General features: G+C 36.7%; 1 long non-coding RNA gene across 1 annotated transcript; it reads right to left on the bottom strand.

The window, feature by feature from the left end:
* Window positions 1-701: 701 nt before the first annotated feature.
* LOC127521465 (uncharacterized) lies at window positions 702-13,196 on the bottom strand. The gene is made up of 3 exons (XR_007932364.1): window positions 12,638-13,196; window positions 12,416-12,551; window positions 702-1,122 (listed from the first exon to the last, which is right to left on the bottom strand). It is a non-coding gene; the product is annotated as an uncharacterized LOC127521465 (long non-coding RNA).
* Between the last annotated feature and the right edge of the window lie 623 nt (window positions 13,197-13,819).

Genomic DNA, 13,819 nt, shown 5'->3' on the forward strand with positions numbered 1-13,819 from the left:
CTAAATCTGTGAAATGTTAGGAGTAGTCAAGAGGACTCCTAAGTCACTAAGACTAAATCACAAACAATCCTAATCCACCTAAAGACACTGTACACCATGAGACAATAGTGATAGAGCCTTAGGTGCTGAACCTTTTCTTTCATAAATGCAATACATATTTTGATTTATAGATTTGAATCTACGATAAGACACCAAAAATAAATCTTTAATAAATAAATAAATAATGTCTGATAACCTGTGGCAGTTTTTACAAATGATCGAATAGAGTAAAAAAAAACTATTATAAGTGTATGTGGTGTGGTGTCCAAGGGGATCGAGGGCTCCGAGCTTGGAATTTATTTAGCCCAGTTCTCCCCCATTACCGTATCAGCAGAATGTGGGGAACGGGGTGGCGGAGGGATGCAGAAAACTGTCGAGGTAACTATAGGTGAGTCGGCTCTCGCCTGTGTATATATACCTCCACTCGAGCTGATTAGATAGACCGTTTAAACATACTCCTTCCAAACTTTGCATCATTTGTCGCTTGAATTCTGCGTTCTCTCGAGACGCAGACATGTAAGAGGCTGACAATTAGCTGAACATATACTAGTTTAATTAGGCTTAGCCTACATTTTAAAATCTTTATTTGAATATGGCAACATTTTTATTAAAAAATCTTTATTTAAATACTGTTACAACACAGAAGGGTCGGAGACAGGAGATCACAGACAGGGATGTTTATTGATACCAGCAGAGTTTAACAGCAGTGCAGGTGAGTATGTAATAACGTAAAGGTGGTAAACTGGAGTGAAGATGAGTGATACTGTCCTTTTGTGGTTGCAGATGTGGAGATCTTGAATGGCGTTGGAATGGATGAACGTAGAACACGGAGAACACTCACACACGGACTGGAGATCACACGAGGAGAACAGGAGACGCTGGAGACGGGTAAATAGTTTTGTAGGAGTCCTTGAGGTAAGCATACAGGTAAGTTTAGATGCAAACAAGACCGGACAATGTGGCTGTGAGTGTGAGTGCTCTTCATGCTGGTGTTGATGAGGTGGTGATGAGGTGCAGGTGCCGGTGATCAGAACTCAGGAGAAGTGGTGCGCTGTGATTGGTGGATGGTGGAGCCTGGCGTGTCTGTGACAAATACATCAAATTTGTATTTTAAAACCTTTATTTTAATATGGAAACATGATACCTCTACGATATTTCTATGATTAAATCACTGACAGAGACTCCTCCCCCATCAGCCAATCACTGTGGGCATAGTTAGTAAGCGTGTTGACATCATCCATAGCAACGAGGTCAACCCCGCCCTTACTCCTCACTTAAGACTTCTCTCTATTCCTTAGTAAAAGTTGGTCTCAGCAGCTTTGTGAATAGGTTTTAAGAGAAAACTCTTAGCTAAGAACTTTTACTGCTATTTAGGAGAACTCTTAGTGGTAAGATAAAATGTTTTGTGAATACAGCCCCAGGCCAATAACAAAAAAAAAAAAAAAAAAAAAAAAAATCACACTATCGAAGTCCTATATAGCACTTTCAAAGCATGGTTCTTTATGGAACCTTATAAAGAGGGTTCTATTTATCGCCAAAAAAGGGTTCTGCTATTGTTACAAGAACCATCTTTATAGTGTTATAGCATTGTTTGGTTCTAAGGCACCATTCTTTAAAAGGTGTAGGGGATAATTAATGTATCAACTAATGAGACTAAGTTTGATACTTGTATGTCTCACCCATTTGAATATAAGTGTCCTAATGCAATTTGTGTAGGCTCCAGCTGATCTTTGCTGAAGTTGTCTTGATGAGAGAGAATTAGTTTGAGTCAGAGGATCTTTGATGAATGGAAAGACAAGGCTGCAGCCTGGCACAAACTTAGGGGTCCTTAGAAGAGCTCATCTTCTAGCTCATCATTAATTTAGAATCAGCAAAGGGAAGGAGGGGAAGAGACTTGATCTTGTGATCAGTGATCTTTTAAAGCATGAAGATGTCACACCATATGGGAAGCGAGTGAGCCAATAAGGAGTTTGCGATCATTTGTCTTCTTGCAGGGTGTTTTGCATATGAAATTGGATTGGGTGGATTGGGTGAGACTTTTAAGATATTTATAATACTAATATGTAACAAAGTTTGCAAAATGTAATGTAAATGAATATAAAGGAAATTAAAATTGCAGTTCACAGATACCCACCATGCAATATATGTGATATTGGTTAACTACAGTGTGCCATTCTGAATCATTCCTTCAGTAGCGTTTGAATTAATACACAAAACTATTTAAAAGAAAAATACATGATACATGAGTCACGGTAGGTCAGGCAAAAACAAGAAGGGGATCTAATTGCGGCACATCATTAATAAAAAAAAACAAAAAAAGATTATACATAATGAAGAAGATCACAGACAAAACACATGGCAGCATAAACACAAGAACTTAGCAAACTGAGGGCTATATATACACAGTTCAAACAAAGACAGCTAAAGGAAATGCAGGTGAACCAGGTAAATTAGTAACCATGGAAACAAACTGACACACGCTAGGAAACTAGGTCAATTAACAATGACAAGGAACACAGACAAACAGAAACAGAACAGAACCAAACCTAAACAGAGCCTAACCTTGACAACATGATTGTACAATTGATTATATCTCAAGTGATTGTATATAGAGGGTATAGGATTAGGACTGTATAGAAAAAAGGTGAATTTGTCTGTTTCAAAGTGATTTTAGAGTGAAGCTCTATATTCCTTTGAGCTGTAAACAAAGTCAAACAAAGTTACAAAGAATCTTTGTTACTTTGACTCTTTCAATTACAGTAGATATGTCAATTCAAGCTGTCACGTTATCTTCATTTCAACAAGCCAGCAACTAAATACCTAACCGGGTATCTCATGTTGTGTCCTATTCTGAATGGATGCACACTTTTAGGTTGACAGTGATTTAAGCTCATAACCTTTGTTTAATCATGCCCACATTCTCCACTATTAATATGTAGCAAATTAGCCCAAGGTAAATATAAATAATTAATCATAACTAATTATAATTAATTCATTATGAATATTTGGAACAGTTAAAAAAAATTAACTTGATATAGCAGAATTAATATTCAATCAATTAACCTGTTCGTACAGTGAACACTCATTATTAATCTTCTAACACAGAAAGGTCATTTTCGTGGCCACAAAAAAACTTTCTTACTGTGTACAGTACTACAAAAAGCATGTTTTATATAACTAAATCACAAACACATAACTAGTCTAAACAAACACATACACACAAATCACGCATACATGGGTAAAAAGGAACGTGAATGAATGAAACTGAAACAGAAACAGGGGAATGAAGCTATGGAAATGTGTCAGTTAACCACCTGAATAGAACCATCAGTTTCCTAATTTTAAAGCACCTTGGCAACAAGGGGTCTACAGCTTATACTAAACCTCTGTTTAATTAGTTAAATGTACAATACTTGCATAATGCCTTAGCCGTTGAAGAGCATCCGGATATGCAGTGTCAGAAGAAAGTCTTGATGGTTCAGTAGTTCAAAGGTGGTGAAGTTTCAAGGTTCTTCAGCGTTAAATGAAGAAATGACGAATTTGCAATGCTAGTCTGACTCGGCTGTGGTCGTGAGAATCCTCTCTCCCGGCTGGGGGAATTTACAATTTTTGGTTGTAACTTTGAGGCCCCTCAGGCTGCATGGCTGTGCACTGGGGCAAAGGTCCAACAGCGTCACAGTTGGACCAGACATCTCCAGTCTTTTCCACACAAACAGCAACCAGAAGAAGAAGAGGGAGGGTCACTGACATAGTGCCCTTTTAACTTCTGCAGAAATCACACCTCTCGAGTTTGGCTTGTCCAATGAGAAAGGTGCCATTTTCAAGTGGCAAAAGTTTCTTTGTTTGGAAGCTGAGTTATTTGTATGATCAGAGTGGGCTGGCAGTTTTGTGTCCCTTTATGCTCTGGTTAATTTAACAAGCATACAATGCACGCTATGAGGAGGTGATGTACACCAATGTGTAAGATACTAAACCAGGATTATTTTGACATCAAGCATGATATGAGGTTACGTTAACTAGTAGTTCAATAATGAAGCGTGCACAAAACAGTATGCAATACAAAAGACAATATCAAAACAATAATAATGCACATGTCTAGGGAATATGCTTGTTCACTCATAGAAAGGTTTGTTTATGAATTAATAGAAATTAACAGCCGCTACACAGTAAAAAAGGATTCTTAAGTCAGATATACTGTTTAAAGTGGCACGTGTTAGAAAACTAACCTTGCCTCTGTTTTAATGAAGCATTTCTCAGAAGCACAAAGTATGAAATCAGTTTTCCTGGCAGGTTCACCCTTCCTCAAATAACAACATCACTCCCTGGTGTTCTAATAACACTGTTTTATTGGTTTTACATTGCATCTTTAATGAAATTCATACATTCACAGAGCTACTGTTGGGTTAGGACTTAGAAGTGCGAATATATACTTATCTTATAGTCCCTGAACACACACAGATACCTTTGCATCTACAAAAAGATCTCTTCCTGTACATATAAATTTAGCTTTGTAGATTTGTATACATTTAAAGTCACCTTGTGAAAGATGTGAAAATTCACATCTCCATGTGTTCACAGGACTAGCTCTTTGTGCTTCTACTGTTACCATGGTGGAAGTGGAAGCTCTGTTACACATAATGGTAGGTTAATCTCTCAATGACTCTAAATCTGAATACTGCAACACTGCAGTTTGTCTGTTGAGTGCTATTCATTATGCATTGACTGGGTGAGATAAATTATGTAGAAGATGGAAATGTTTTACAAAACTAGTTAAATCATCAGCATGTTTTATTGATGTTTCCGAAAAGATGGCCAGAAATCATAGTCACGCAATGAGACAGCATTTATACACTGCAGGGCTCAACGTTAAGGAGGGCCCGGTGGCCTGGGGGACATCATCTACATTTTATGTTATGTATTCCACATTGTTGTTGCAAATTCTCCTGATTTGTTACCAAGATAATGTCATCTTGCTGGCTAGCATAAATGAGGTTTTGTCGAAACTGCAGAAATGATTTGTGATAGTCTTGGCAGCATTAGAAAAGAATGTATTGAAAACCTCAAACCAATTGTCATATATATATATATATATATATATATATATATAGCTATATATAGTAAATGTGAAGGGGGAAAAGGAACCATTTAAGGAACCTTAACATTCAATGAAAAATATAAATGTTTCAAGGATTTTTGTTTTTTCACAGAGGTGACATATGCATGAAATAAAAATTAAATTATCAATGTAAATATATTCTTAGAAATTAAATTATACATGATAAAATATACTGTTTATTCCGGTATGATAATGACAAAGTTTAAAACTGCACTGATTCTGCATTTCATTCACACAAAACCAAAGCAGCACTTGAGGTGGGTCAGAGCTAACATATTTTAGTATGGCTTTTATAGGGCATTCATCTTTACAGAGAATTAGATTTTTGATTTTGCACCTCATTGCAGTTCTATCAAGAATTTGAGAATTCTAGAAAAACATATTTTTTATTACAGCACCTTGATTTGAGGTTCTGGTCCATGATCTTGACCTGCTTTATTGGCAGATTGCAGATTTTGATTGCTTAAGGGTTTGTTGCCTTGTCCGTGTGCTGGATCAGTTCAGGTAGCTACTAAAATGAATTTGAAATGCGTGAAAATGGATACATCCAGTGCTTCAGCCATAAAACCAGATTACAATAAAAAAATACAAACTTTTGGAGCAGTTTCTTAAGGCCAATTCACACTGCACTGACAGACGCTGATCAAAGGCAAGAGACACGTTTGTCAAGTTTTGTCAGATCAGTATGCTACCCCTGTCTGCATATGTTGGCATTGGTTAGCCATTGTTTTCGCAATTGAACATGTTGAATCTGCCTTTGCACTTTAATCTGATGACTGTTACTGTTGGTCTGAGTCTGTCTGAACAGTGTGAATTTGCCTTTAGACAAAGCTCATTCTGTGTCACTTCACAAACACACACAAAAAAAACAACAACCCTAAACCAAGTCAATGATTAATCAAGTACAAAACGATTTATCAATCGTGATGCTGGACTACAATATATATATATATATATATATATATATTTGTAATTGAATACATTGTACGGGTCAAAATTATCGATTTTTCTTTTATGCCAAAAATCATAGGGATATTAAAGTATTAGTTCACTTTTAAATAAACTTTTGCTGATAATTTACTCACCCCCATGTCATCCAAGATGTCCATGTCTTTCTTTCTTCAGTCGAAAAGGTTTTTGATGAAAACATTCAATTTTTCTCCATATAATGGACTTCAATGGACACCAAACGGTTCAAGGTCCAAATGACAGTTTCAGTGCAGCTTCAAAGGGCTTTAAACGATACCAGACGATGAATAAGAGTCTTATCTAGCGAAACGATCGGTCATTTTCGAAAAAAAAATACAACTGTATATGCTTTATATAAACAAACGTTCGCCTTCTAAGTGCCTCCGCCAAAACCGCATTTCTGTATTCTCCAAAAAGCTTACGCTGTATGTCCTATTCAACTTACGGAAAAAATTTAACTGGCGCTGCGCTCGTTCCGTAAGTTGAATAGGGAAGGTGTAGGACATACAGCGTAAGCTTTTTGGCTTCGCTAGCTAAGACCCTTATTCCTCGTCTGGTATCGTTTAAAGCCCTTTGAAGCTGCACTGAAACTGTTATTTGGACCTTGAACCGTTTGGTGTCCATTGAAGTCCATTATATGGAGAAAAATCCTGGAATGTTTTCATCAAAAACCTTTTTTTTTTTTTTTTTTCGACTGAAGAAAGAAAGACATGGACATCTTGGATGACATGGGGGTGAGTAAATTATCAGCAAAAGTTTATTAAAAAGTGAACTAATCCTTTAAGTAAAGATCATGTTCAATGAAGATATTTTGTAAATTTTCTACCATAAATATATCAAAAAATGACAATTTTTGTGAGCAGATATGCATTGCTAAGGACTTCATTTGGACAACTTTAAAGGCGATTTTCTCAATATTTGGATTTTTTTGCACCCTCAGATTCCAGATTTTCAAATAGTTGTATCTCGGCCAAATATTGTCCTAACTAAACATCAGTTGAAAGTTGATTTATTCAGCTTTCAGACAATGTATAAATCTCATATGAATCTCCCTTATGACTGGTTTTGTGGTCCAGGGTCACAATTATATTCATTTCTGAATGAGCTATCTGTTTTCAACATACTCTCATTACAATTTGTATGTATTGTATGATGTGGTAAAAGGATGATGTTCTCATAAAATCTCATTTATATGATCTGCTCACATCTCCCTGAGAATTAGGTTTAGGCATGGGGTTAGGGGCCGGCCTTCATGGTTATGTTTTGGAGTCAGAGTCATGGAGTCAGATCATACAAATTCATACAGAAACACAATCGTGTACAATAAAAATTCCCATGAGATTAGGCTGCTATATCAGAAGGCCAATCATATATGTCTGAAAGCTTATATAACTACAGCTATTTCTGTAAGTGTTGTGGTGGTACCAGGAACAAAATGATAAACTTGTAAAGGTATAGTTCACCTGTATGACTTTCAGGTTTTGAACAACATGAGGATGAGTAAATGATGACAGAATTTGGTAACACTTTATTTTAGGGTCTTTTAACTAGTTGCTTATTAGCATGCATATTAATAGAATATTATTAGTACTTATTAAGCACATATTAATGCCTTATTCTACTTTCTTAATCCTACCTAATACCTAAACTTAACAACTACCTTACTGACTATTAATAATCATTAAATTAGGAGTTTATTTAGGGAAAAGCCGTAGTTAATAGTTTATATGTGTTCCCTATACTTAAGTGTTACCCAGAATTTTTATTTTTTGGGTGAACTATCCCTTTAACTGTCATGCTAGAAAGGGTCCAGACTGAAGTAATTTATTATCATCTCTGCCAAAAGACCTTCACTGGGAGTTTGGCAATGCAGCTAGAACTGCAGATAGACATAATTTTCACATTTAAGAGCTTATGAAAACACAAACAAAAAATGTCGTTGAGCCAAATCTCAGATCTACTGAGGCTTGGATTGTTCTGTACAAATAACAATTCCTTGACTTTACATGTCCATTCCACAGAATTTCTAAAGTCTCAGTTTTGGCCTAGCAATGGGTTGTCTGGACTGTTAAATGCAACAGGTTTGTCACGCCAAAAAAAGCATCTGTTATTTTACTCTAGAGCCAATATCTTGGTAATTGAAAAAATCAAATTACCACACCTTATTTGATCTTGTTTTTTCCCCCTTATCAGTCTAATGTCTTTTGGCACCAATAAATGCAATGGTGCTGCAATAAAGATGATGTTGTAGAGTTGTATGAGATCCACTGGGGTGAAAGTGTCCGTATGAAGCCGAGGCATTAGAGGTGGGAATTTGGCAAGATGATAATTGCTGTTAAAGTGGGGTCAACCACCAAAGGGACTAGGCAGCTCAATTACAATCTATTATGTCCTCTGAAGTAAGCTCAGCAGATAAGCAGCTCTTGTCTGTGAGGACAGGAAAGCCTTGAAATTGGAAATTGTGGTAAACATGACACGGCTACGCTGTGGCTGACAGAGAAGGGCCATTACACGGTTACTTTCATGTTGTTGTCATGAAGAACATACCCCCGTCATGGAGACATTTATTCCAGTTTCGATACATAAGAACTGATGCTTGTGATAATGCCTTTTGTGTTTACATGTCTGTATCGTGTGTATGTGTTTGTTTGTGTGAGCAAACATTTTGTCACAAGCCCTATCCACTTAATACCACAGGCACTGAACTCAAAAGGGACGCAAGCGTAAATTAGCCTGGTTAGAGTTTTTATCTTCAGGCACTTTGATCTGACATTTTCTTGGGCGGTGACTTCCTTCACATCTCAATAATATGCTAATTACGCAGCACTGTTGAAATTTGTTTGTTAGGAATATTAATCTGCTGGAGCATGTTTTCACAAGTTTTAATAAAACCTGTGCTCGGAATGTAGATGTCCCTGAATTCCCTCCACACTCATACACTGGTGCGTCTGCAGTTGTAATATCATATTACAATCAGTGGCATGAAATTAAGTACATATCAGCTCCTCATGCATAAGTGTTAAATGTGTACAGTGAGGTCCAAAATACTGAAACCACCAACCCGAGCTTGTGAGAGAACGTGACTATTTACAATGAATTGATGGAAAAGGAATTGTTGAGAAAATTTAAAAATTCCATACAACATGATGCGTTGAGATTTCTATAGATATAAAAAATTGTCCAAAGTATCAATACTTTGTTCTCACTTTGAATTTGCTTGTTTACTAAATGCGGATTGTCTCATTCTGCCAATAAATTTATCAAGGCAATTACAGATTTGTTGTTCAACAGTTTTTCAATTAGTAACACAACAAATTGATCTGGTGGCTAGAGGCGCATTCACCTTACAAAGCAAAAATATTTCTGATATAGTTGCACATATATTTCAATATTTGACCCAAATCACATGAACAGCGACAATGAATATATTAAAAAAGACATTGGGCCCTATTTTAACGATCTAAGCGCATGGTCTAAATCACACGGCGCAAGTGCACTTAGGGCGTGTCTGAATCCACTTTTCCTAGTTTAACGACAGGAAAAATGGTTGGTGCGCCCGCCCGGCGCATGGTCTAAAAGGGTTGTCCCTATTCTCTTAATGAGCAATGGGTGCGTTTTGGGTATAATGTGCAATAAACCAATCAGAGTCTCATCTCCCATTCCCTTTCCATGGTGGATTCGCTATTTACATGGCGGAATTTGCAAGTGGAAAACCTGAACGCTTCTCTAGCAAGGAAAAGGATAAAAATGCTTTGGTGTAATCCGGCTTGTGCTGTAGATGGTCTGCTCGCGCACTTTAACCTCGCGCACGAGCAGACCATCTAGAGCACAAGCCGGATTACACCAAAGCATTTTTATCTTTATGCACACAATAATAATCTTATACATTGTAATCCTTTTATTTTTAATATTTGGCATGTTTGTGCGCTGCTACGCATCCCTGTGTGAGTAATAAGCAGAGTGTACGCGTGTTGTGCACCCGCTTATAGGCGCATATTACTAACACGCTAATAATACTGCACCATTGACTTTAGACCAGGTTTCAGTTGGTCAATGTTGCAGTCTATTTCAGTTGCCTCAAAATAGCAATACGCCAACAATGTGCCTGAACACACCTCATTTTCAGACCAGCACACCCATGGGTGCACAATTGTATTTGCTATTTAAACAATGTGGCGCAGGACGATAAAATGATAACTGCGTCGGGCTGAAACTAGCAAAAAACACTTGCATCGAGCCTGGCACCGCATTGCGCCGGGTGTATAATAGTGCCCATAATGTCATTATTGTTATTAATTTGTTGTGTTGTGATGTTAGGAGCTCATCTGGTAACACTTTATTTCAATAGTCTACATTAGACATTCTACAAACTTTTAACATTTTTAGAAATTTTGTGTTTGATTATTTCGGACGATATTTGGGTGAATTTTGTTGGTGTAACATAGGTTTTTTTTTTTTTTTTTTTTAAATAATTTACTCAGAAACAATTTTGTAGTAACTGGAAAATATGTAGTTGCTTTGGTCCGCCATTTGAATATCAGTGGTTTAGTTCGAATCACGTGTAATCACGGTGCTGGTTCAACATCGCGATGTGAAAATCGGGAAATAACCTAAAGGATTTGGATTTAAAACAAAAAAATATTTTGACATAAAATGAATATATTTTGAATATAAATTTAAGAATCTTCACAAATTTTAGGCTATATTGTGAGATTGACTACATAAAATCATTCCCTTCCTTATGTAGTTGCATTATTGCATATCATTTCATAATAGGCATTTGCATAAATTATAATACAATTAATATATTAATATAATTTGAAATGTAAAAAAAATAAAAAATAAAATAAAAAATGCACAATAGCATGTCTGCTAGTGATCTCAGACTTTTGAAAACCATTACACATTGCTTGTAAACAGTAAATAAGATTTGCAGTAGCTAATCAGGATTTATATTGTTTGTTTTTTATGGGCTCAAGGCCTCATGGTCGTATGTGTCCTCTCTTTTGATATCTGGATTCAAAGCATATGATACACACTTCCTCCTTTGAAGAGCTCAATTCATACACCATTGTAACCCACTACGAAAAGTCAAATCCAAACCTGAGTTTTGATATGAAGAGAGAAAGAAGCAGAAGATGATCAATGATGGATAAAGAGATGAAATCTATGATGTTTGGAATTGGACCGAGACAGGCTAAGAATCAGTGAGAGATGGAGATGTGGAGAAAAATAGAATGGAGTGATGGAAGATGCAGGGCGTCCTCTTTCCTCTCATCACGCTTGTATGCACTAAGTGGTGAGTGAGCTGTAGGCAGCAGGCAGAGGGTCTGGAGGGAACACTTGGCATGCTAGTGGCCTCAACTCCCCTCCACTCAGCTAGGTAACACTCTATCTCTCTCTCTCTTTCTCTCTCCATTTCTCTCTCTTTCTCTATCCTCTATTCCGTCCCTGCAGGGAACACACGGCGATCAAAACAGCAGCAAACAAAAGTCTACACTCACAGCCCAGTCAGCCACAACAGGGCAAAACAAACACTGGACTGAGTCAGTCACGCACACACACAAACACTTACACTCATGCACATGGATAAATGCACACACCACTCAAACTGACATGTAGGTAGAGAAATGCAAACATTTTACAACCATTATATAAGCACACTAATGCAGCCAAAAACACATTAGGTTGCTTTAGATAAAAGCATCTATTAAATGAATAAATGTAGATTACACTCTTAAAAATGAAAACGTCCTTAAAAGGATTTAGTTTTTTTGTGGGTTTTTTTTGTTTGTTTGTTTGTTTTTTCAGCTCCTTATAGGTTTAGCAAAGACCTCACACTGTTGTTTACCATATAAAAGAAGGATGGATGGATGGATGGACAAAGCAGAGTTGAAGTCAGTAGATTCACTATCCATGTGCAGCATTTATTAGATCAAAGCCAAAATACAGAGCATGCAATAGTCAAACCAGGATGGGAAAACACAACAATCTGCTGGGGTCAGCGACAGGCAAACAGTAGATAAGCAATCCAAAAGAGAGAACAGGCAGAGGTCTAAAGGCAGGCAAAAAAGGTCAAAAACTGGAACAGGCAGAGAAACGAAATGCGGGAAAGCACAGAATTTTAGCAGTCGCAAACAAGACTTCTGTCACGGACTGGACTGACAAGGACTCTTTCCTCCATCATCCTCCCTGGCATCTAACCAAGCACACATGGAATTCATCTAGCCCTCATCACCAGCATTAGAGCACACACACTACCTCAGTACCTTGTCTGATGCTACTACTTACCTGCTTTATGTTCCTGGCTACTGCTGTTACTTCATCCAAGTCGATCGTCAGTCATCTTTCAGTCGTCACGTCATCCAAGTCATCTTCTAGTCCTCCCTCATCTCAGCGTGGTTTCCTCATGTTTGCTTTAACGTTTCTGTAAGACAAAGACTCAGTTAACAATTACAAGTTAACAATACAAGTCTATCTCATCTGCTAGCGTTCTCAAGTAACATTACTTACCTGTTTATTTACTGTGTTCCTGCCATATCTGCAAATAAACCTATATGTTTGAGTTTTACCTCCGTTCTGGTCATTGCGTTCAAGCTTGAGCGTGACAGCTTTACAACAGTGGTTGCATATAGTCCTATGGCTAATGACTAACAGCTGATTTCAGTGTGGGGATTGTGGGAGTCCTTGGGCAAATTCCAAACGGAAGGGAGCATTCCTATGCCCTACTCCCTTCGAAGGGCAGAACCCTTGAAGTGGGGACTGTGGAGGGAGCAGGGCTGTTCTTATGACAGAAATTTCTTATTATTGCTGTTAACATAACTGTTGCAAATAAAGATAGATTTTGTGTTACAATATGCGTTATATAACCTACACTCAAAAAAAAAAAAAAAAAAAAGATTTTTTGATGCTGTTCACTTTATTTAAACAACTTATTTTGATTCAACACCATTGTATTAGGTTTCTGGTTCAAATTTAATTGCCTCATGTTAAATTGACTTTTACTTTTAAATTTAACGATTACTTTTTGACTTAACTTGATGTTTTCAATCAAGTAAACTCAACCAGGACTCAATCAAACAGGACTTTCACTTCCCATCATGCTTTGCAAAGGGGCTGATCTGGGAGAATAAATGTTGAAATAAAGTGTTATTTTAAGCAGTTTTTACCAAGATGAGAAAATGGAGAGACTTTTTAAATATTTACTGTTCTATTATGTTGGTATTTAAAAGTTTCTGTTATGTTAATGGTTTTGGGGTTACCATTGTGGTGAAGTGTAGAACATGTGCTTGGGTTGAGGACCTGCTGACAACAATTAAAGTTGTTTTAATAATAAAAACAACTATTTTGGGCATGCCATAGATGGAGTAAAACCATCTTCTGGCTAACACCTAACAATAAGAGTCTTTACAGAGTAAAGATTTTGTAAAAGTTATGAAAATTGTTCTTGAACACATCCATTAAATAAACCAATTGATAAAACTGGATTTTTTGAAAAATTAAATGTAATGGTTATGGACAAAATTAAGAATGTTAACCTGATTCAACTAAATGGCATTGAGTTAATCTTATGTAATAAATTTAAGTTAACTGAAATAAATAATGTTAATTAAATGCAACATAACCAAGTTACGTGGAACCTGTTGACATAAAAAAATTAAGTAAATCCAACATCATTTTTTTGAGTGTATGTGT

This window comes from Ctenopharyngodon idella, chromosome 1, assembly GCF_019924925.1.
Source record: "Ctenopharyngodon idella isolate HZGC_01 chromosome 1, HZGC01, whole genome shotgun sequence".
Lineage (NCBI taxonomy): Eukaryota > Metazoa > Chordata > Actinopteri > Cypriniformes > Xenocyprididae > Ctenopharyngodon > Ctenopharyngodon idella.